The 25,651-nt window shown below is 40.1% G+C and overlaps 1 long non-coding RNA gene across 2 annotated transcripts in view; it reads right to left on the bottom strand.

Annotated features, from left to right (window-relative positions):
* Positions 1 to 9,210: 9,210 nt before the first annotated feature.
* Positions 9,211 to 25,651, bottom strand: part of LOC137853461 (uncharacterized) — an 81,594-nt gene continuing 65,153 nt past the window's right edge. For both annotated transcript variants that reach the window (XR_011094522.1, XR_011094521.1), the window contains one exon: positions 9,211 to 11,301. This is a non-coding gene — a long non-coding RNA (uncharacterized lncRNA). The remainder of the gene's footprint in view (positions 11,302 to 25,651) is intronic.

Raw genomic sequence — 25,651 nt, forward strand, 5'->3', positions numbered from 1 at the left:
TACAGGCAGAGATTGCCTTCATTCTAGGAAGATGTTACCTGCTTACTGACAATCAAATAATGGTTATATGTAGTCAAAAGAAAAAAATATGTAGAACTATTTTTTTTGTCTGTGAAGCATGTTATAGTAATGACTGATAATTATCTCTTTTCATTAATCATCATATCTCCTAAGGTTACAGGAGAAAGAAGTCCAGTCTTTACAGTTTTAAGCCCTCCTTCAGTACAAACTTACCAGGACTGAAAATATCTTCTGCTTCCATTTGTGTTTACCATAGCAGATGGGCTGATGCATCTCCAGCTAGGTTAACGTTAGCTGTCCCACACTGTGTGTACATATTTTAATCTGCAAAAAAGTATCACGTTGGGTAGGATTGTGTTGATCTAGACTGGTAGGCTCAAAGAAACAGATTTCACGTGAATTAATATCAAGGAGATTAGTTTGATTTGGGTTTTGTTTCCAAGACAAGAAAGAGAGGAACAAAAGAAGAAGAAATCCTTCATAACAAGGAGGATGCTTCCTCAAGTTGATTTCACAAAGTTATGTTGAAATAGCTTTTCTGGGGTTGGACCCCTTGGTTATTTGGACCCCTTGGCTATGTGGGTTGTTCTAATATGATTCCTTGAGCCATGTCAGGGTCATTGTCTCCAGATGCATCCTTTTGACTTATGAATATTTGAACAAAAGCTTTTATGATATTCTAAACGTACTCTTTCTCCTTCCCTTATAAATAATGGTTCATGTGCAGCTTATAAGATGAGGCTCCTGACTGAAAGATGTGAAAGGCATAAGCTGCATATGTTGAAACAAGAGGGGAAAAAAAAAAATCAAGATTTCCAGATTTTACAGATGTTTTGAATAACATCTGAATCTGAGTGCAATCTTTTTGCAAGGCTTAAAAATGAAATGGTTTACAGGTTAATCATTCCGAAATGCATTGAGTATTTAGCGTTGGGTTGTGTTTTCTCTTGGTGACTATGCATCTATGTGAAGATATGGAGACATAAAAAAGCAAAGAAATAATCAAAAAAAACATAAGGGCAGGAGTCTGAATTTCATTTCCACCTCACAGACAATTCACTTTTTTGCCCCATGATATTAAAAATCTTTGGCATCTTCATGGGTTAATATGATGAGTTTTGAATATTTCCTGTTTATAACTCCTTACATTTCAGCAGCTGTTTTTCATGTTTCCATTCATAATTTCTCCTGTCATCAGCTTTGCATGTCAGCACCTGAACCTGATGTGAATAACTACAGGAGATGATTGAGTCCTAGCTTGGAAAGGATGTATTAGCATAAAATTAGCATAAAACAGGGGAAAACAAAGATGAGGGGATGGGGGAGAGAAGGTTGGAATTTTCATTACTTGACATGGGTAACACTTCCTCCAAGATCCAGGAGGAGGAAGAATGGAAGAGCTAAACCACAAAGACTGTCCATCTCTGGGAAGCCCTTCTGAGTACTCAGAGGAATCATTTATTCACAAACACTTTATGTCATACACAGTGTAGTTGTATGCAGTCATTAAAACCCATCCTAATGTGTTTTAAGGGAATTGGTGAAGTCCCCATTCCTGGAGATATTTAAGAGATGTGTGGATATAGCATTAGGGGGCATGGTTTAGTGATGTGACTCGGTAGATCTGGACTTGATGATCTTGAAGGTCTTTTCCAATTTAAATGATTCTATGGTTTGATGATGTTTCAAAATGCTAAATAGTCTAGTTGCATTCAGAAAAAGCTCCTGAATCTATTCTTGGTCAAAAATTAGGGGTGTTCTTTGGCAACTGCTAGACCATTTTTGTTGATAAATAGGACAAATTTATGCAGTGTGTCACATGTTTGCCTGGCCCTGACCATTTTCAAAGGCAACAGAATGAGACATCAAAAACCTTGAAAGGCAGTCATTCTGGATTTCCCTGTGACTGTTTCACACAACATTTAAACAATAAGCTCTTCTTTCCACGGGGCACAGTCCCTGGTGCTTGTGAACTTCACTCAACAAATAGCTTATTGTGATCAGTATTACTGCCCTCAGGATTGAGCACAGCTCACCCTGATTGAGCATAGAAGAATAAGGAGCTTTTTGTGTTTGGTCATGTAGTATTGGGTCAAAAGGCAAAGCCGAGAAGGAGAAGGAGAAGGAGAAGGAGAAGGAGAAGGAGAAGGAGAAGGAGAAGGAGAAGGAGAAGGAGAAGGAGAAGGAGAAGGAGAAGGAGAAGGAGAAGGAGAAGGAGAAGGAGAAGGAGAAGGGAAGGGAAGGGAAGGGAAGGGAAGGGAAGGGAAGGGAAGGGAAGGGAAGGGAAGGGAAGGGAAGGGAAGGGAAGGGAAGGGAAGGGAAGGGAAGGGAAGGGAAGGGAAGGGAAGGGAAGGGAAGGGAAGGGAAGGGAAGGGAAGGGAAGGGAAGGGAAGGGAAGGGAAGGGAAGGGAAGGGAAGGGAAGGGAAGGGAAGGGAAGGGAAGGGAAGGGAAGGGAAGGGAAGGGAAGGGAAGGGAAGGGAAGGGAAGGGAAGGGAAGGGAAGGGAAGGGAAGGGAAGGGAAGGGAAGGGAAGGGAAGGGAAGGGAAGGGAAGGGAAGGGAAGGGAAGGGAAGGGAAGGGAAGGGAAGGGAAGGGAAGGGAAGGGTGTTGTAGGGCCTGTACCATTCCTTTTGTGGGACATTGGTCCTTTTATAGCTGGTTTCAAGGTAGTCATTTTTACACTGAAGAAAGAAAAAATAAGAAAAAATGCAAGATACATTTTATTCATGCTTGTAATGTCAAAAAAGCCAGCTCATGTTTGGTGTGGATTTTCTCAGCACTGAACAATGTGTTTTATTTGTGTAATCTTTAAACTATTTTACATTTTCCTTTCTGAAATCTGTTTTAATAAAACCAAACAAAATGCCTTGAGAACAAGTCAGAGATATGCTGATGAAGTAAGCAATTAATGTTACTGCTTATCTGGAGTTCAATTTATGCAGTGCAGCCTCCACAACTGGGTCATTGTGACCTGCGAATGAAACTCCCGTGATGAAAGCCTCCACAATTTAAAAAAAAATAAAATAAAAAAATAAAAATTAAAAAAAGTCTCGCAGAGAGCTAAGAAAATACAGAAATACAGAAAAATGTATGTCTGAAACTTCTAAAACAGGTAACTTTGCAACACTCATATGTCTTTGTTTTAACCAGTCCCTTCCATTAATTCACATTTCTTATGAAGTAAGATACAAATCATTGACAGAGTTTGGTCCTTTTTAATATATATAAATGACTCTTCTTAGATGAGACACTCTTCTGTCCCTCTTTTTGACAGGCAGCGTGTCTGATCTGAAGACTCAAAACAGGGATTCCAAGCCTCGGCTGCCATGAGGTGCACCATGGAAACTGAGTCTTTGCTAAGCTCTGTCTCACAGGAAAAGAAAATGTTTTTCTATCCAGGAGCCCGTTGCCAGCCTGCTCCAAAGACCATCTGACAGCTGACAATACTGTAATGACTTCTGGTTTTCCTCCCTACCGTTTGACAGGTGCTGCACAAGCAAGAAAAGGTTTCAAGACGGTGCAGAACTCCAGGGTATGTCACAGCTTTAGTCACTGTGCTGTGTGAGGAGACCAAAGGCCCACCATGACAGGCCTGGTGATCTCCCCCATTCCCATGAACCGCCAGTGACACTGCAGACTCACAGAGATAAAGAGAACAAAGGAATGTAAAAGTGCTGAACAAACTCAAGGACAATGACTTGTTAAAGACAGCCCAGAGCATAAGCTGAGCACCAGGAGTTCGTCATGAGCACCAGACTAACATTTAACTAGTTTGAAAGGGCTTAGCACAAGGCATAAGATCCAAGCAGGCACAGTTTGAGCTTGGTGAGAACATTCCAGGGAAAAACAACACCAGAGGACTGTTTCTTCTCTCGCTGGATGTGGGTGAGAGCAATAATTCATGAATACATGTTGTTTGGAGAAAAGGCCTTAAAGAATCAATTGATTGTGATGACTTGTCTAGCTGTAAACTTTTTCTTTCTTTTCAACTTTTTTTTTTCCTGCTGTTGTTTTTTTTCTTCCCATTTTTACTTGATTTACATTTCCTGTGAGTGATTGCTTGATTACTCCCCAAATCTGAAAGACATCCTAGACACCCCGCTACTGGTGCCTCACACCCTTACACGGCCCTTGTATTTCAGTTTCCACCAAGCCCCCAAAAATGCCCAGTTAAAGAGATATGGCTTCCTCTCCTCTTATAGTGCCATCATCAGAGTGACATAAGAGATTGTGCTGGAAGTGAATTTTCTGCCTTTGGGGACACCATAAACTTTTTCTTGATCTGCCTGATAGAGGCATCGCTCCTTCAGGCATGTATTTTGAGGGGAACCAATACCTGACCTCCCAAAGCAGCACATTGCTGGTGTTGTGATGGGAAGTGAGAAATGGGGCCACTGGCATGATGGACTAAAGGTCACATCATGAACATTGCCACCACAGGTAAAGTTAATGGGAGCAGCTGGTCAAAAGCATCAATAAAAGCAAAAATCTAACTCAGTAGAGAAAATGAACCAGGAACCATTTTCTTTACAGCATTGCTCTGGGGGTTGCACAGATACACCAAGCAGGGTTTGCTCATTAGAAGGCAGGTCTACGTTTGAGCTTGTTAGGAATGCAAGATGAGGCTTTGCATCCCATTTAGCAAGCCTTCAGATCATCTGACTGCATTTCTTTCCTGTAGATTCCTTCCTAATAATTCCACCGAGAACACAGACAGATAATCTTACGTTTAATTTATGCAGCTTTGTTGTTAAGAAGAGTTAATAATGCAAAATGATTTATCCTTAAGGAATAATTTAACCATCCCTCCCCCTCCCTGAAAGAAAGAACAGAAAAGGAAGGTACATCCAGTTCAAATGGTCAGGTAACCACATACAAACCTCCTCACATGTTTGCATTCTTAATATTGGCATGTGTAATCTCCACTGTGAATTGCAAACATGAATTGCATGTAAACACTTTTCTTCAGAGGGAGTTTTTAGTCTAAGTACTTAGCTGCAGACACATATTTGAAAATCTGGGCCTTGTTGCTTTAAAATATTCATGCACAGGAACAGGATTTTACAGCTGTCATCTGGATAATTAAGCTCTTCATTAACAGTTGTTCTCAAACCAGTAGGTGACCTTTAATTTGGGATGAAAGTACTCAGGAATGGATTTCAAGCATTAAAAAACTGCAGAGTACTCCCTCTCACCTTGTCCATTGAAAATCTTTTGTAAAGCATTGGTTTTCCAAGAGAAATAGTGCTGGGTGAGACAAAAATATATTTCCAGGTCTAACAGAGCAAATGAGTGCTTCGCTTAATTTTGTTGTGACTGAAATACAGTGTTGTTTTTTTTTCTGTCTCCTGCAGTCTTTGCCATGTGTCACCTGGATCTTTTTTACCCCAACCCAACCACCAGCAGCAAGATGTATCCACATCAAAAAAGAACCAGAAAAATTAGCAAGACCACCATGAGAGCAGTGCATGTATGGGAACATACTGTATATATGAACAGGTAGAAGATTGCAGGGCAGTATGGCACGATATAGACTTTTCTGTTGAGTCATCGTAACATCCATTGCTAAAATTCTTCATTAAAGGGGCTATTTTGGCTGAATACCCTGATAGGTGAGCACTGCTGGCTAAGTAAGGAAAATGACAAATGGAACGGATGGACAGCATCCAGGAAAACAAGATGCAACAAAGCACTTAAGAGAAGTTTCAACCGTACATCAGAAGTAGAATGATTTTCTTAATCTTAAGGCCGCATCCAGACACCAAATGATATTGGGACAAAATCTTCTATGTCCTGTGCCCTTCAGTCAGCAAAGAGAAGATACAGTCAGAGAGAGTCCTGAGGAGGCTTTCTAAGGCTTTTTCCCCTTTTTAATGTTGGCAAACTCTGAAGAAATGCAATTGAGGCGGGAGGGAGGTAGAGACAGGGAGAATTAAATTTCTCTCACTTAAAATAAGACTATACAAATAATTCTTATGGGGCAGTGAAAAGAATTGCACAGAGGAGGCTAATAAAAAAACAATGTTTAATTTTTCTAAGCTGGGTGTCCTGCAACCAATGGTCTGCACAAAGACTAATATTCATCCCTGCTCAGAGTACCAGCACAAGGACCATTTCCACAACAAATGACCTTTAAAGCAGGGCTGACATGATGTGTAAGTTTTGTGCTGGCCCTCTGCACTGCAGTGAATTGCACATCAAGCAGGTAATGCTTGCCTTTCGCCTATGAAAAATTGCCCACTTCCACCCCACCCCCAGCCACTTCTAATGCACATTTCTTTACATGTCTTTTTGACTAGCGGGCTCTGCATCATGAAATTACAGCAGAGTAACTTGCTGTTTTGAAAAATGCATGGGAAAATACAGCCCTAAAAGATGGGGCTTCTAGCTATTACCCAGGGTCTGGACGGTCTTTTTTGAGTTGAAAGGCCCAGCAAGGAGACAGCCAGGCTACAGGAACACCTGAGCTCCTATCTGCTCCAGTTGCATGGAAAATGAACAAGGGAAGAAAGCCAAGGAAAAGGGAAGGTGTCACGGGTCTCAGCCTGCAAGCAGCACCCTCTCCTCTGCAGACAGAGCCCATGGAAGCTGCTGTTCTCTTAACAGTCAAGCAGATGGGATGTTTGTTGTTTCTAGAAAATGTTTTTGTATCCTTACGTATAAAAAAAAAAACAGGTGAACGCCTCTGCTGAATTACAGCTGTATTTCCCCACACACACCCAGACACAGAAGTTGTTTCATCACCACTTGTACCACTGCTGAACCCCGCCTCATCATCTCCAGGCTTTATCTTCACCTTTTCCTTCACTTTTAATGAAAATGATCCTTTTCTAACCAGGTCCCTCCTACCATCAAAAAGTTTGTCTGGAACAAGCACCCTTGTCATGTGCAGAAACAGGCACTCTGTGGTGCCATCCCTTTTTCTTCCCAGAGTGCTAATGTCCAAATCAGCAGTCACAGCTGTGCCTGCAAACTAACTCAGGCCTCTCCTTCACTCCTCAGAGGTCACCAGAGCTGCACGTCCTGACAAACTTACACATGTATATGCAACTCATGCTTTCCCTGGGCAGCATGTTAGACACTGTAAAACGAGATCAAGCCCTCAGTGCTTTTGCAAAATTGCTTTTGATCATAGGCCGTGTGAGAGTATCTTGCAGAAAAAAAATGCATGGGAAATAATTGAGCATATATTGTCCCACCTACTGTGCAGGCATAAAGCAAAATAGGTGGTAGGGGCTGCTTAGAAGAGAGCAGACAATATGCTGGATAGTCCCTGCTCTTCCCCCATTTCACAGAGCATCCTTCATCCTACTGCAAAATTTCCCAGGAGGTTTGATGCAAATGTGTATGATAAGCAAGGGATCAAGACCTGAGCTGGGGAAATAAACATGTTTGGCAGCTTGTGCTTTGCTACTGCATTCTTCATGCTACTTTTTAAGAAACAGGACACAGCAATAAGATGGTGCTTGAACAGCATTAGCTGCTCGTGGTGAGTGATCCACAGGAATGAGTTGAGCTGGTTGAGTGCTTTCCTGTTTATGCCATTTCCCACTCTTTTACATCTCTTTGAACCAATGCTTTCACATCTCCCTCTTGTCTCAGCACTTGTTCCTGCCTGTAATGGACACCAGTTTTACAGAGTTACAACTAATATCTGAAACAGAAAAATATTGCAATCAAGAAAACTCTCTTTAAAAACTAACAATATACTATTCCTTTGATTTTTTTGTCTTTTTTCCTTCACAACATTCTTTGTCATCCTGAAAGGTACTGTGAAATGGATGCTGACAGTTCTCATTTATTTGAGAGGACTTTTCATCAAAGGAAATGTTAGTGTTCTCTTCTTTCCCTCTACACATATATTTGTCTCCTCTCTTCCCCTGCACACACAAAACTCTCTGGTTTTCTCTCCCATTCCATTTTCTAGTCTGTGCCTACAAGCAGAGACAGAGAGCACGGTTCTTGGACAGGAATTACCTTTACTCCTCAAGCACATGAACAACTTGTGCAGAGGCTTGGAAGCCTGAGCTTGGCCAGTGTTTCCTAGGGTAAGCAAGAAGCTGGTGGTTTAGATGATTTGTCTGAGAAAATTAGAAGACATAGAAGCAGGAGCCTTGAACTGAAAGTATTCACGTCCTGACTTGGGATAGACTTTTACAACCAAAGAACATACCCTTCAGAAAAGCTGGGTTTAGATAGATTGAGATTGTCTGCTGTGAAGGAGAAAGGTAGTGAGTGATGCTGGCAATTATGAGAACTGATCGTCACATTATTTACATGACACTGGCTGGCATTTACCAGTTAATAAGAGCAATAGCAGAGTAGAGAAGCTGTGCTGTGTTTAAAGCCCTGCCAAGAAAAAAAAAAAAAAAAAGCACTGCTGGGCAGCCTCCAGCCACAAAGCCAGGCTGGCTGGGGAGGTGCATACCCACCAAAATGCCCCACACTTCTCAAGGAACCGGAGTAGTGCTGGGGCAGGAAGATGGGGTGAGCTTGTGCACACACCTGCCCCCCATTCAGCACCGGTGTTTTGTGACCATCTGCTATTTTTGTATTTGTAAGCCTTCCTCACAGTTTCCTGCCCGTTCCCTTAATGAGATTAACTCAGAGTTGCATAAAAAATCCAATCTCAATCCATCCATATTAATAATTCAGAAGCTTCCCTTTCCTCCTCAAGTCACAAGCAGCTGTCCTGGATTCCTACAGCACCCAGTGCTCAGAATATGAATGTGGTAGCATTAGATACTCCTGTTTCTCAGTAGCAGTTCCTGTCATATCTTGCAGCATTATTTATAACCTGATTACTATGCTTTCTAGACTCAGCCCATGCATCTTCCAGGAATGGACTTCAGGCTGTCTTCTCAGAGTGGCTCCAAAGGCAGCAATGAACACGGCTTTCTTTCTCACACCTGCAGCCTGACAAGTTTTTTTCTGGACAGCTCGGTTAACCCTTTCCTTTGCTGTGAATGAGGCTGAAGAAATTGTTATCCTCCTTTCTCCAGACTCATTATCTTAGGGCAATTAGACCAAAATGACTCCACCCTTAGCTTTTTCTGGTTTATCTGGTATAAGGATGTGAGATTTTAGTGTAATGTAATAAAAACATGTGCATAGTACTAGAAAACAGGACTTCCTTGATGCTTTCAGTGTAGAAAATGATAGCTTTTGCATTACAGCATATGCCCTACATGTTCATTCAAGCTTCTCTTCACCTCTGAGTCATTTTGGGCAAACAGCATAAAGTTTTCTACAGAGGCATTAGGTCCTGACACTTTAATGATTGTTGTGAAGTAAAACCCAGTCAGCAGTTGCTCAGGTCAAAGATCCTTTTTGACCTCTGACTTCTTTGTATTTCTTGGAAAGCAAGGTTCTATGAATGGTCAGGAAGATTTATTTTTAATAACCAGTTCAATTAGAAAAATACAGTTAATTTTCAAAATAAAATTAAAAAAAAAAAAAACTTACATACATCAGGAAAATATGCTTATTGTGCCATAGCATTTCCAAACTTGCAAAGCTGGAAAGTTGGTAGGTATGACATTAAAAAAAAAAAAAAAAAATCCCTTTCTATAGCATCCCATCTCCCTCCCAGGCTGGTGTGCAGAATGTTGCTGTGCTCCTCTGGGAGTATGGTGCCTGTGGACACGACTTCACACGTATGCACTGACTAGAATCGCTCGCTTAGAGCTGTGCTTCCCTAAAATCTTTGATCAGGTTCAGGCCATCACATCTCACAGGAATTTATTGTGAGGTGCTTTCATGGCAATCGCTTTATAATAGCAAAATAATAAAAATACTAATAAATTCTGGGCTTGTTTTTTTAGCAATAAAATAAGCTTTCATGTTGGAGGCTCAGAGGAGGACGTGAAAACCAGGCCTGTGCAGCAGGAGCTGACTGAAGTATCCGAATGCCTGAAAACTTTTGAAGGGTCTAGAAATCAGATGCTTTACCAAAGGGAATTCAGCAAATCTTGTAACCAGGAAAACTGGAGGTGGTGGAAAGGAGTGTCCTCCTTCATCCACGGGCAATGTCTGAAACACCCCAAAGCAAGCACAGGCTTCAAGGGAAAACAGCTCTCTCTCCTGCTGCAGAAGAGCCAAGGAATCAATTTCTCCTGGATCAGCCCCCACGCAGCGGTCAAAGCAGTCTTTGGCACGGCTCTGTCTTTGGCTGCTCCCCCAACCCAAGGTCAGTACTGTGGTCAGTCCTCCTCCCTGAAGTTGCTGTGCCTGAAAAATGAATGACTCCAAGAGTGGCATGGCAGAGCACTCCCACACACAGCTGCAGAGTGTTATTTAACTGCATAGATGTTATTGAAGTACAGATGGTAATGCCTGTTTTCCTCCAGGATTATAAAAGGCAGCATTACATCATGCCTATACTGAGAAACACTCCTTCCTTAAGGACAACAGCAGAAAGCTTATCTCAGAAAAGCATGATAAAAATGCAAGGGTGCTGGCAGGTAGGGACAGGCAAGGCTGAATCCTTCCACTCCTACACCTCATGACCTTGCCTGTATTGCTCATCTGCTCCCTGTCCAAGGAACATAACTCACAGGGGAGAGGATGAGGCATGCAAGGGAAGGTTTGCGGTGCCTCCACTTCTGCTGTCCATGTTGCAATCATAAGTTTTATGATAGAAAGTACCAGAAGAAGTATTAAAAAGAGTGTGGTATGATGGCGATGTTGTAACTCACCTATGTAAAAATGTTAAGGTACCAAATGTCTCCTGTGGGCCTGGGAAGAGCCCAGGACCACCCCAGGACATATTCAACTTCAACATGGGAGGGTCAGAGGGGACATAAGGTGGTGCCCACATAGCTGGCCCTGACCTATGGCCAGCCCTGCTAGGCCCTTGGAGGGAGGCATGGACCTCAGCCCAGAAAGGTGAAACATAACTTGTTTCATCCACAAGTGAATTCACTTCACTCTTGATGTCAACAGCATCTGCAAAGTGCACAGAAAAACAAGAGCTGCAATCAGGCTGAGTCAGTTCACCATGACCAGTGTTGTAGTTTCTCCTGTGATATGTAAAAGATCCCCAGATTTCATTTCTGCCATCTGTGCTCTTGATGATGACAGGAGTTAGGATATATTTAATACCAGGTGAAAAGTTTGAGACGGTGCTGCACACATGGGTGAACCCTTATAGAAGTTTGACAGAAAAGATTTGCTTGCAGCAAAAAGGCAGACATTCGTCTTGATATATTTTCTGTCACCTACTGCTGCAAATATGTCATTTTGTTGCTCTTTCTTCTTCTTCTCAAATAAGCATTTCACCTAGGGAAAAAAAAAATCAGAAAAATAAATTTATTTCTATTTCTATAATAGATGCACTTTCACTTCAGGATTTTTCGCTCTGTGCATGGGTAAAGGTATACTTTCAGTGTTTTTTCGTATATTTTTTCCATTTATGGGACGACAGATATTAATTATATCAATAAAAATACAATTTGCTCTGCTGTACTGGAGGAACAACTCCTGTAAAAGGGCAACTTCTCTGAGGTTCTCATTATCTCCTATAAAATGTTCCACAGTTTAATGTCCTCCTCAGGATGAAGAGCATCCTCAGAGTTGCCTTGGGAAGACAAGGAAATACATATTTGAATACATACATGAATACAGGTAGTTTAAAAGTGGTGGTGCTCACTGAAGGTTTACTCTTCATTTATTTAATGATATCAGATACTGTGTGGTGATTATATGGAGAAATTAGTAATAAATCTTCTTTAATAAGAAAATAAGATTATATTTTGAAAAACTAATAATCGAGGGCATAACATTCCTAAACTACTAGCTATAGCACTGTTACCTAGTATAATATCAAGAATTTAGGTGTTATATGTTGGCCTAGCCCATTCAATTTTGTTTATAAATGATAATCGCATTAAGAGATAATTTATTTGAGAGAGAGATGTCTGAAAATTAAAACAGCAGCAGCAAAATCTCCACAAAATAAAACCTTCAAACATATTCCTGGAGCTATTATTGAAAAGGTTGTCATATTTGTGTGAAATCACAGGGAGGGAGTGTATGCAAGCATTCTGCTCAGCATGAATGCCAAACACCCACCACAGTGCTAGATTAAATTTAATAATAATATGTTCCAAAAGGGAGATACACTGCAAAGCAGATTGAACAAGCCTTTAGTGTGTTTTGACACCCAGAAGGGAAAGGTACCAATGTAATGCTTTTTTTCCACCAAACATACCAGATCCACAACAATTAACAAGAAGACTGCAAGAAAAAAAATACCACCAGTTTGCCAACAATAGCAAAATATGACTACAGAAGGGAAAAGTCAGTCTCTGAGGAAGAACAGGCTCCATATGGACTTGTTGCTCCCAAAAGGGCTGGAGATACCATTTACAGAAAGAACAGACTGTAAGCAGGGGCTTTATCCTGGAAAACACTCATTTCTTCTTAGAAGCGGTGTTATTAAGCATGCATGATTGTTGAGGAATGAGCTTGGTTTTTTCTGTGCAATAATGTAACGCAAAATGAAATTACTGTAGTGTCCTATCTTTCCCCCAGTAGATCAGAGACTCATTCCAATGGGTGTGCTTGAATTTCATGAAATAATGAGCAAGGGAACCTGCAACATAAAGTGTATTTTCATATGCTCTTAGTGTGTGTGCTTTTTTTTTTTTTCTTTAATATTTCCTTCCTCTCTCATTGATTTTCTAAGAGCAATGAAGATTTAAAAATAAAGGGCATCCTACCTCACATCCTCCATCTTTAAACATTTCAAGATATATGTGATTTATCAGCTGAACATATGGTGAATAACACTAGCAACATGGTCAGAGCATGGGATTAATCTAAACCCCACAAAGGAACAAAACTACACAACTCCTTGTTTAAATCATTGTGTAGATCCAGATAAAAAAATACAGTTGCCCATTGGGTATGGACATTACGCTTTTCAGGTTGCTATAGGACTATACTCTTCTCAAGGCTAGCTCAAGGCTCCCCAGTTGTTTTGCTGCTTCAAGGATGAGGACAAAATAACTAACACTGAAACATTGCAGTGACAGCCATCCAGATCCCACCAGCACTGTCCTCCCTGAATAAACCAAGCCCAACTGATTTAGAAAAATCTCTTCTTTATCATCACCTTGGTTGGAGGTATAGAGGAAAAATCAGACTTTTTTTTTTTAATTGTCACACATCACGTTATTGCTTTTTTGTTCTAGAATGTGAAGTGACTGGGCTGTCTTTATTGGAACAAGTGTTCCAACGGCCTCACATCTTGTATTAATTAATTGTCCCTCTCCAATTAATTACATCTCCATTCCTACAGGCAAGCTGAGGAACTGAGGTTTACAGACCTGAGCAGTGTTTTACATTTAGCTCATTGGGAATCAAATAACCATGAGGAAATAGAGAATCTGATACATAACAAAAATCTAGCTGAGATTATTTCTTGTAACTCCTGCATGTAAGCCCAGACAAATGAAGGCCCAGAATACTTGCCATGTGACTTTCATTAATGATCTTGAAACAAATCAATGAGTTTCTGACACCAGAAGTTTGTGTTGCTCTGGAGGCAGTTAAATTACTCCATTTGCAAATTGTGATGAAGATTTGCAGTGTCTAATAGATATCAAAGAAAACCCTGCCAGAACCAGTCAAAAAAAACAGCAGCCAGGTGAGTTTCATATGACTTTTGAGTTTGATGGGAAATATTTCTCACTGCTGAGTAGAAAGGGGTTACTGAATTGAATTATTTCAAGCCACAATCATAACAATAAGTAATAATAATGAAAGAAAATGCAGGTATATGTCTTTGATTCACAACAGAGAGAAAAAACAACAAACAAACATAATTTGGAACTATGGTCAAAATGTGCTAAAAGAGCTCATTAATGCTGTTAACTGAGCCTAACTCGGTGTAAAGAGGAATGATTTAAATGTGTGAATATATTCAACACATCTTCATATGAGAGCCAGTTGTCCATGCTGAGCGCTGAGTGCCCTGTAAGGACAAATACTCACCTGAGCAGCAAACACTTCTTTCCAGAGGATACCCATCCTGTGGTCTCAAGAGATGTTCTACCATATTAGAGAGGCAAAAGCAGACATTAATGATACATTATTGCACCAAGAACTGTTGTTCTAGCATTCAAATCTGAACTACAGTGATGTAGTGTAACCATAGGAGGCTTGTGATGAATACAGAGTTTAAATGATGATTTTTCTTTTAAAAGTGATCTCATTCGTAGTTCATTTTCCTAATTCTTGTTATTTTATTGGAGAGTTTGGGAAATAATGGATTGTTTTTTTCATCTCTGTTCCATGATTGGTCTGAAAACCTACAAGAAATTGGCTTCAGGTAAGATCAGAATACTGTGGAATTTACCTGGAATATGACAATGAAAAAGTTATAATATGGATGCTCATTTTCTTCCTTCTTATCCATAATAAGAATCCTGAAGGACTGGGCTTTTTCCACCTTCCTGTGAAGCACGAGATCTTGTCCACAGGAGGCATGATAGCGTGCTCTCGATGTTATCACAATCCAGGTGTCCAGCTAGTGTGTTTCCCTGGCAGGATCAGGGACAAAGTCATCATCTGGCTAGAAACTGAAAAGAAATTTTTCCTCCAAATTAGTTTGAGATGATCATTGTTTACTGGCTGACTGCTTTTAGTTCTTTTGTTGTCCATCTTTTTCTGTTGCTGGTGTGGCCTACTTCCTGAATATCTGGGACTTTTTCCTTAAAAACTTAAACCTTAAACTTAAACCTTACTTTTTCAAGAGCTGTGATGCTGGAAATGCCTTCAGCTGTCCCATGGCACAGCGTATTGGGGGGTTTGGTCTTACACTACATTTCTTCAGTTAGTTTTGTAGTTGGTGAAGAAAGGAATGATACATGCAACAAATGTTCAGTGGTTCTTTAAAAATAAAATGCATAGAATATGTTTGTTTGTGAATGTGAGGGGTGGGTCATGACGACACAGCTGGTTCCTTCCACCTTCCCACATGGCAGCATTTATAAACTACATGCTATTTGGGGCTAAGCAAGCAATAAATGTAAGAGATGAAGTAGATGTTGTGACAATGACCCACAGTCTTGACCTTGCCTCTATGTCTGTGATGAGCTGAATTGAAACCCAAGATCCAAACAGTACCAAAGCCTAGCCAAAACCAGAGTCTGACAACTGATTTGTAAAGAAGTGCCTTTTTAAAAATTCTAGTTATACTATTTCTTTTTCATTCACCACTGCATGATACATTCCTCATGAAAATGTGAAGACAAAGCTGACAAGGAGTGCTGACTACAACTAATACTGTGGAGCTATGATGCTTGTGCAAAAGGAGCCTACTTTTCTTCAAATTTCTCCCAAGATCTGCCAATGGTGGTTAACGTCAAAGGGTCATCAAGGGCTGCGTGCTCGTGCATTATTCAAGATATGCACTTTTTTATGAGAAATTTTACATGGAGAAAGCAGGCACTGGTGAAATGTACTATGTAAATAACGTGGAGAAGTCTTCAGTATGTACACAGTAATAATATTAGGCAATAAAATTCCTGCCAAAATTGATTGATATGCCTTAATAATGCTTTGCCACTTTCCTAAGGGAAGAAGAACAAAATGGAACTGAGACTTGCCTGTGTTGGAGATGATATTTTGTAAGTACCTATTTCTTTTCAGTCACTTTCTAGGAAAGGTTTTTGCACTGATAGTGTAATCGTCTCCTAAAGAACCCTCCTAGTGTACTTCTCTTTATGAACTGACATTAGCTGTTATTAAAATACATATTTATTTACATGGAATTGAAAGCACACTTATTATATTTAGCTTCTACAAGTATATGGTAATAGTAAATGTATTGGGTCACTGCACTCTTTGTAGCATGTTATCTCCTTTTAGATTCTTCTTGCAAGTATAGGAATAGATTAGAGCAAAATATATTTTAACACATAGAAAAGTACAAAGTGCTTCAAAATAAAGTCATTCATTTCCATCTGCTTTTTTTCATTATTTTTTTTTTAGAAGGAGTTTTGCCTAAGGGTTTGATTTCATAAAAGCTAGACAGGAGTCCTGCAGTTTATGCCGTCCAGAAGCTTTTATTGTAGGGATGGAGATTGTAAAGGTGGTTTGAGATTTTCAAGCTGAGCACTTGTGTTCATAAGAAAGAACAATTTGCTGATAAGTTAGAACTGAAAAGGATCATTAAAATTCTGGAGTCTGGAGGAGGGAAAATAAAAATAATTAAAAAATAATAGTATGAATCTGCCAGTGTAAACAGCAGTACAATAAGCTGCTTTGTGAGAAAAACCCAGTCCTTCAGACAGCCTCAAACACCCTTTTAACTCTAGCAAAAATCCACTAGTTTGCCAGCTGAGCTTACTCACCTCCTCAGCCTGAAGTTACTGCTAATTTAAACCAGTGAAACTTTCCTGACTTCTAGTATTTTAAGACCAGAGACACAATTCCAACAGTGATATGTGCATGGCACCAGCCAAACAATTCATATTTGCTAAAGTGTTAAAATAGTACTGAAAAGCAATCTTGTATGCAATCTTGTACTCTTTCTGGATAACAATTTTTCCATTCACAGTTGCGTTCTGTAATTTAGCAGATTAATTGGCATACAAACCACCTAGTAAGGGCCCACCATGACATTTGCAGACAGCTAATCTTTTCATCAAGATGGCAGATTTCAATTGTTTTGCAGAAATCAAAATGTGATATTGACATCATTAAACTGAGCAAACTCATGTTTCATAAACCCAAAGCAACAATTCTGTTATTATTTTTAATTCATTACTTATTGATTCTCTTTTATTTTTACATGATTTTTCCCTCCAGAGTGCTGCAAAACTAATTGGTCTATAATTTGCTGAGTCATTCAATTCACCTTTTTAAATTGTGTCACAATATTAGCTCTGGCATTCCTCAGCCCTCATGCTGTGAGACTTGCTAGAAATCAGTGCAAGCAGGTCATAAATACCCTCAGGCAATCCTTTCCATGCTCCTGGATACAGGCACTAGATTTCTGAGATTTAAAAATGCTTAATTTCAGTAGCTGTTGTTTAACATCCTCTCTAATTAAGAATAGAACAGAAAGCGTATGTTACCATGCTGAGACACAAAATCATCATTCTGCTTCTTTGTGACCATAGAACAAACCTTTTTTTTTTTTTTTTTTTGCTATATAAACAATACCTTTATTAGACTAACAGAAAGCATTGATCATAAAGACAGCAAGTCGAATAAAAGACTATCATTCCCAGCAAAGTTTGACTTACCTAAATCTTTACACCATCACAGCTCCAAACAATACCATTAGGAGGAAAAAAAAAAAAGAAAAAAAAAAAAAACTCAGTGTCAGGACTAATTTTATCATGCTTGTCTACGACTTTTCATGCACCAAGGCTAAGGTCTCATCTGTTTCTCATACATTTAAGGAACCCCTTAAAAACAAAGAGATTTAGACTGTTCAGTACTTTCTTTAGCCTCTTTTATCTATTTTCTGAATTTTCTGTAGGATTTAAGAGCCTTACATTCCCATTTCCTATATGGTAACGTGTATGAATGTGTAAACATATCTGTTTTCTCATATAATTGCTGCTCTCACTTCTAATCTGCAGCAGGCTGTAACCTGTTTTTCCCTGATTGTTGAATTTCAGGGGCTTGAAATTTAATAAATCTTTCTTCAAGAGTTTTCTATTATCAATTGTAGACTGATGTTTCAATTTTTCTCATTATCAGTTTGTCTTTTGAGAATTATCCCTTTTTAGAGAAGAGAAAAAGCAAGTGAGAGAAATTGCTGGATATATCTGTCTTCCAGTTACAATCAGTAAATGCAGCTGGGTTTGATCTCTCATGTTTCATCAATACTGTTTGCTTTCTTGCACAGCAATCAAGTTCCCTTACACAACAAAGTAAGGCCTAATATGAGTGTTACCTAATAATATTTAATAGCGATTTTTCTTTCATTCTTGGAAAGCTACATAACATTTTTAGAAACTCACATGAAAGCAGTTTTAACAACTGCTTATTCCCTCTGCTTATCTCACTCAAATTATGAAGAGATGCTCCTGGTGACCTGCAAAGGTCTTTCTCCCTCACTCTTTCTCCTCCATTCAACCACTGCCTCTTAGCCCTTCCGTATGGAGGCCTGTGACCATCAACACGCAGGAGCTCTTCCACTTGAGAAATAGATGACTCCAGGGTACAGACAGCATCTTGAATGCAGAGAGCTTCTCCCAGGCTACCACAAGAACCGAAAGCCTGCTGCCCAATTTAATTTTCCTGCAGAGGCTATGGCCAGTGATTTGGGCACTCCAGCTATCTTGGTCTTGTTACTAGCTCTCAACAATACTAATAGTATCCAGTTCCTTTTCATGAAGGGGAATGTGTAATTACTCTTGTTTATGACCCAAGGTTCTTGTGTTGGTAAAAAGGTTCTTAAAGGACTGCTTTTCTTTAAACCCCTCACTGCTTTGGTTCTTTGCATCACTGTAACCTTGAGCTTAAGTAATACAACATGAGCAAATGTACTGTGTTAGTGTCCCTTAATTCAGTCTCGTTTTTATGCTGGTTTAAAATCCTTGGAGTCACTTTAAGCAGGTAACTCCCCAGAAGTTAGACAGCTGTCTTAGACCCAAGGCAATTCACACGCCTTCCAGCCCTCCCTTGTCATGCCCTGTGGTGTGCTGTCACCTGCAGCTCTGCAATGCCGATTTACTGCAGGTATAAAACACCCCCTCTCTCACTTAGAAGTACTGGTGTCAAGAATCATGTCCAAAGCCTTTTTAAGATGTACTTCCTCCTTTATCTAAATCCTATTATTTTTAAGCCCAGGGGTCCCCTCCTCCTTCCAAGTACCTTCACCATGGAAAGCTCTCCTGTATGTCCATACAACATAGTGATGTGTACCTATTGCACCAAAATTATTAACCATGCTGGTTTTGCTGACCACTGTTTGTGTAATTCACTGCTGCAGCACATACAAAGTGCTTCCAGTTCCATGTATAACATAATTTCCCTAGGATATAAAGCTTTATGACCACCTGCTGCTCCACTAACAGAGGTTATGGGCAGCCCATCTTATTGTGATGCCAACTTGCAGCATCAACAGAGAGGTCTGGAAGACTAAACATCCACCCTGTTATACAGGAACCCTGATTGATAGCTCCACCCTCCCCCAAGCACCATTTCCCTGGTGTTGGTTGCTGTTATAAATAAGCTGCATGCTAGCTGTTTTGCTTTCACTGACTGGTGTTCCTCAGGCAGTTCTGTACAGCCTTGGGATGAGCTGCACAGATTAGCTCTGGGTGTGCAGCCCTCGGGGATGTGTTGTTGTCAACTGTTCTCTTTTTTTTTTTTTTTTTTTTTTCCCTGCAAGGGAGAGGAAATCTGACAAGTGCAGCTAGGCCTGATAACAAAGCTTTGGTAGGAGATCAAGTGAGAGAGGTGCCAGTTACTGTGTTGTGTCTCCCCCTGTTCCCTTGGCACCTAGCAGTCTATTTAAATCCTTTCTCATGTCCATAGACAAAGTCTGGGACACGTCATATTGCAGAAAAACAGCCTTCTCATCCCCACGTGGTAAAATATGAGCAAGTCACTGCAAAGCATTATCTGGGCTGAGCCTGCCTCCCTAACTGGGGGGAATGGCATCCTGCATGTTTTTGCACAAAAATCTAGAGAAAGTATTTGCATACTAAGGCAGCAGTAGGATATATCCTCCCATGGCTTGCAAGTAAACAAACATTATCTTCAGTGGGATCTGCAGATCATCACTTCAGTGTGGAGTCAGTACAGTACTGTGGTCCCAGACAAATATAATCATTAGGTACATAATTAAAGAGCATTGATAGAGAAGTAGAGAGCTTAGATTTTCTCTGCACATGATACTCACCCACCTGTGATGGAAATACTGTTATGTCTGTTGCTCAAAAAAGAATAAAAAAGAAAAAAATATCCTGAGAATGATTTGAGGATATGACAACACAGTTAAGAACAACTAATTCAAGGAGCTCAAGCTATTTATCACGTCAGGTCACCAGGGTTACTTGGTTAGGTCCCAGGGAAAAATATTTTGAGTAGTATTTTACTGCTAGATGTCAGACTGAATACATCAAAGATCAGATGGCTAGAACCTAAAGCTAGGAAAAGCTAGAGACTGGAAATCCGTTACAACTTTTAAAAAATATTTGCACTTAATCACAGGTAAATTGGATTCTCCATGACAAGAAGATGTTGCAATATAAGGGTAGGATTTTGTTTGGTTTCACTAATAATTCAAATGAGAATTAGCTCAGGGCAGTCCTGTGACCTTGATGGCAGCTCTCAGGTTTTGGCCTGTTGTTTTCCTTCTCCTCACCTACACCCTGCCCTCCTGCCATCAACAGCAAAGGGACCTCAGCAGGTCCCAGCACAGGAGGCCTCAGAGCACACAAAAAATGGACCCACAGCACCTGCTTCTCCAGCCACTGCTGGCAGGTCAGCCCCTCAAGAGCATCACATACAAGTCCATTCACCCCTTCATCCCCTTTTATTTGGTGTCCTTCAATATATAGTACTCAGCCATGTGTGAAGTTACATGCCCCCCTCAATGGAGTTCAGCTCCATCCACACAAACCCAGTGCTGGCATATATTTTCTTGAAATGATACATTTTGTCACTCAGCATCCTAGTCTGTAGCAACAATCTCAAGCTTATGCTTTCGTTAAGAAAACCAGGCAATGTAAGGAAATAGACAAACAGCCTTTTAAATCCCACACAACTATTGCTAGGGCAATCCCATGCTTCAGAAACACTCTGCCATTCACCTCAGAAGCACAGAAGCTCCTCTTTAAGGACTTGTTCACACACAGGCATACTGGGGTATGTCAATGCCAATCTGCTGCAGGCAGGAGGCAATGCACGTTATTCAAAGCACAATCAGCCCCCAAGAAGATGCTAAGATGGCTCCAGGGTCCAACTCTTCAAGATTTAGCTGGTGTGACAGAGGACGCTGCCTTTCCCACCTGTCTGCCCTCTTTGCTTATTCCTGTCACCAAAGCAAGAGCTCAAGAAACAGGAAGAGTCTAATTCACAGTGCCACAGCTCATTGACTCAAGAGTTAATGCAAACAACAATTGATTTTGCAAGCAATTAATAAGTCAGTGATAAGCACAGCACTGCAGAGAGGCTGAGGGCAGGCCAAGCTATGACCCTGCTGAAAGAGTCTCAGGCTAGGGGAAGGAAATCTTCACAACATGAATCACCTGAGTTTGTGCAGCAGAGTCACTGTAATTTAATTCTCTGAGGCATAAACTAGAGATCTACAGCCACTTAAAACACCTGAGGGACAGCATCCAGGCATGCTATGAATTTTGCTCAGTGTCTTCACACCTTCACTTCAATTTCTGATTTTCATGCAGACGTGGACCAGGAGTCATAAAACCACTTTTCAGATTCATCCTTGTGCACCCTCCCAAGGAGCAGTTTGACCACAGAGTGTCTTAGTGCTTTGACCAGAAACTGGATTTTTGAGAAGCTGTATGTGCAACTCTCACCCTGCTTCACTGGTTGCACCCTTTACCAATCCTGAAGAGAGCGGGGCATTTAACCCAAAACGCTGTTTTTGTGATTAGGTGTGAGGTGCTTACAGGCCTCATATAGACCTGATATTGTCTTATGCAGGGATTTTTTCAGTTGGTGTAGGTGCATCACAGAGTTCCAGCTGAATAAGAACTCCAGCTCCTTGCATCCAAGTAGTGTATAAATTTTGAATGCGTAAGATATTAAAAATTGAGTGTCCTTAATGAGGTATGGGTCATAAGTGCTTCTGTTGTTTATCCATGTTACTAAAAACTACTGTGAAGAGTAAGGTAGTGAGGTTCAGAAATGTATTTTAATCATTATGGGCAGTTTATATGAGAATTATGACTTTAGATCCATGCTGCTGAATACACGCCTAAAACCTATCTGGGTTTTAAGAACAGCACGTCTTTTGATTTGTCTTTTATTCAAAGCCAATTAATATTTATATTTTACAGTAAGCTAAAACTAAGCTTTAAAACCAATGAAATCTTTTCTATTTGAAACTATAACTGCTTAAACTATCCCTATCTTGTCTGAGGATGTTGCTTCCTTTAAACTGTAAGGATAGCACTTCCCTATACACTCAGTTATAGAGTGGCGATAAGGAAATTTTTGAATCCAGTAGAATTTCATCAAGCTTATAAACGTTACTACACTTTTATATTTAGTTCAGAGATTTCTGTAGGGTATTTGGCTGTTTATTTTAAATAAAATTATTTCTTTTCCATACAGCATCAGAATATCGCTCTGTGTTTGTAGAAATTATTACAGCTCAAAAAAGCCTGATCTCCACCAGTCAGGAATTTACCCTCATATATGTAAATCAGTTCCTACATTAATTTAATAAGTACTTCTGTCTGTTCTTATCTGATCTTATGTAGAAGAGGAAGTGTTTGAAGTGAACCAGGGATGTTGGATTAGAAATCTTAGTTACATCTAGAAGACAATCAGCAGGCTGGATTAGTCAAGTATTTCCAAAGTCTCTCTGCTGACACCTTTTCTATAGAAAGTCATTGTTGGGCTCCAAGAAGAGGCAAAATGATTTGACGCATACTCCCTCCAGTAACCAATGTACATAGATACTTCAACAAATGTTGCTGGGCCATCACCTTCTGACCTCTTCCATAAAAGACCCTCAGGCTACTGCTGGACTCCTGCACCACATCCACATTTCTGCAGCATCCACCCCTATACATGTTTTTGCTGTGCAGCAAAAGGGAGTTGCTGTTTGCCGCCCTATAACTGAGGATCTGCTACCTGACATTTCCTAATCTGCTCCCTACATGGGTGCAGCAGCTACCAAACACAAGATAACATGGCACAGTCTCACCCTGCCTCTCTTTGTGATAACCCATTTATCTCGCCCTGCCATTAATAAGCCTTTGCAGCTCAAGAAGCAAACATCTTTGGAAACAACAGCTTAGACTTTGTCCTGATTTCACTCCAGCTCCCTGCTGACAGATACTGCAAGCAAGCTCTTATAACTTGTCTCACTTTTCTGATTAAAAGTGTTATATTTATGTGAGGCTAGAATTTAAGGCATCAGATTGGACTCCAGCCGTAGTTAAGTGACAGTGTTTGCTAGATAAGTATCCTGAAAGCTTTGCTGAGGGTTTGCTCTTCTGAAACAAACTGTAATGATACCATAAATAAAGAGTGGCACACAGGAGGGCACAAATTGGATTTCAGCCTTAGTCGAGTGATAAAATGGCAGTGCCTTTTAACTAGGATACAAGAAACCTTTCTGCAAGGGGTCCTCCAGAAATGAAATCCAATAAATGCACACAATTAAAAGAGAGGGAGAAAAGCAAGGGGCTGTGCAAGGACAGTTTTCCCAGGTAAATTGGAGACAAAAAGTGAATATGCAAAGTACCTGGTCATAAGAAAACACGTATGAGCTCATCAATCACTTTAACCATAATCCTCAAAGACAAGTCTTTTTCTTACCTCTAAAAATAGAACTGGATCTTTAACCGTGTCAGAGCAGCAGATAATAGCCATCAAGAACCCACAGAGATCCAGCTACCAGCATGAAGATTTTATTCTTTATGAGAAAAAGTACAATTTTAGCTTTCCAAACATAAATGGGAAACAGCATCCGGGAAATCATAGTTTCATAGTTTGCTAAAGGGAATATTTTTTCTAGGTGGGATAATAATAGTCTTTTCAGGCTATGTCACATACATAATTGGTTCTCTTTTTTTCATTAATGAATTTCTATCTCTGGCTCACTGAACTGGACCAACTGAACAAAGGTGATCTAACAAAAAATAATACACTTCATATTAGTAAAAATCATTCGTTTGTAAGTGTGTATGGGAGAGGAGAAGCAGACCTGTGGAAGAAAGGCCTCCTCTCCATACATCCATATAAATGAATGATTTTACTAATGTAAAGAGAAGTCTGCTGCTGTTAAGCCTTGTCAATGAGATTAGAAACAGGGCCCTGCTGTCTGCTCCTTAAAGTATATTATTTTTTGTTATATCACCTTTGTTCATAACACGGTCATTGAAAATTTAATGTTCTTACATATATCACTGTCAGACTTTATTGCACATTCACGGAAGAAAGTAATTCCATCAAGTGATAGACTATGAAGGCTACTAAATATAGATTTATTGGAAACTCCTGTTGAAGGTAAGTGAATCCTTTCTGCCAGCTGGAATAGAGAGCTACAGTCAAGACATTTTCATACCTGTCTTGATGTAGAAAAAATGATGACTGCTGAATTCTAAAATCAGCTTATCACTGCAGTGCCTATAAGCTTACTTTTAAGTATCCAGTATTTGTCTTACCTCTCAAAGAAAAGTGATTTTAGTCCCCAGACTAACCGTTTGTCCAGAATCTACTGATCAAAGCAAATCATTAGGGAGAAAAAAAAAAAAAAAAGAGTCCCCTTTGAAAAAACATCTAGTTTCTGCATCTTACATTCAGCACATAGTTCCCAAGCCCAAACCAAAGAGCTGGGAAACAGGAAGATGATGTAGGGCATGTGAAGATGACTGCAGCTCTGTACCATAAGAGAACCTCCACCACTGGAGGCACCATGAAATACAGCCTGGGCAGATGGGTGTGCCTCAGGTTCACAGTCTGATTCCTTGTAAGGAAGGCATGCAATTGCTGATCAGAATAAGATCATCAGTAAGACAATTTGCTTTTGTCTCTATCTCTCACTGCAAGCCAGAAAGACCAGAGTGGGACACAGGGAGTATGCAGCAGATCTGCTGATGGGAGCTGATGGTCAGACAAAGGGTTGCTGTCACAACCTGCATCAAGATCTTCCCACTGCTACATCTTTTGCCAAAAAGGCTGGCTCTTTTGCCATATCCTGGCTGTGAATCAAGTGTCTGCTGCTGGATATGTAGCTGTGGTCATCTCTTTTGTAGATAACTCAGCATTCAATGAAGGCTGCTTTGGGCAGAGTTCACAACAGAGCCAGGATGGGCCTTAGGTTTGAATCAAGCCAGTTGTAGGGAGGGAAAAAAAAAAAAAAAAAAAAAAAGTACCTTAGCAATATCACACTCACAGATTTTGGTCTCAAAGATATATTAAGTCATCCACTCCTCCAATGATACTTACATAATTACTTGTATCAGAACCATGAATCTGAGGTTATACATTGATATGTATAAACAGGAAATTCATTTTAGAGCATTTAAAGTTTTCTCAGGTATGTGATTCTCTGCCTCTTCGGACCCCCCTCCCAGGTTTTGCGTCATGGTTATGCATAACCTTTGTGCACTATTAGGTCTGATAAAGAAATCTCGTCTTTTGACATGCAGAAGAAGAAGTTTTGGCTTACTGGGTTTTATTGATAGAATATATTATCAGATCTGCTGTTCCATAGTTCTTATTATCTGCTATTTTCTAGTTTGAGAAATCTGTGAAGTGGGATTTATTTTGCTTAACTACTAAGATCTAAAATAATTGTGTTTTGTTGTTTTTTTTATTTCACTCTAATTTCATCAGTGGTCAGGAATACTGTCTGAGTGAATCTCAGAGTTTTTTCATTTGAGTTAATTGGTCTAATTTGAACTCACAGCACATTTGTAAAGGGATGGTGTAGTCTCTAAATATTGAATCCAGC

This window comes from Anas acuta, chromosome 3 (genome assembly GCF_963932015.1).
Source record: "Anas acuta chromosome 3, bAnaAcu1.1, whole genome shotgun sequence".
NCBI lineage: Eukaryota > Metazoa > Chordata > Aves > Anseriformes > Anatidae > Anas > Anas acuta.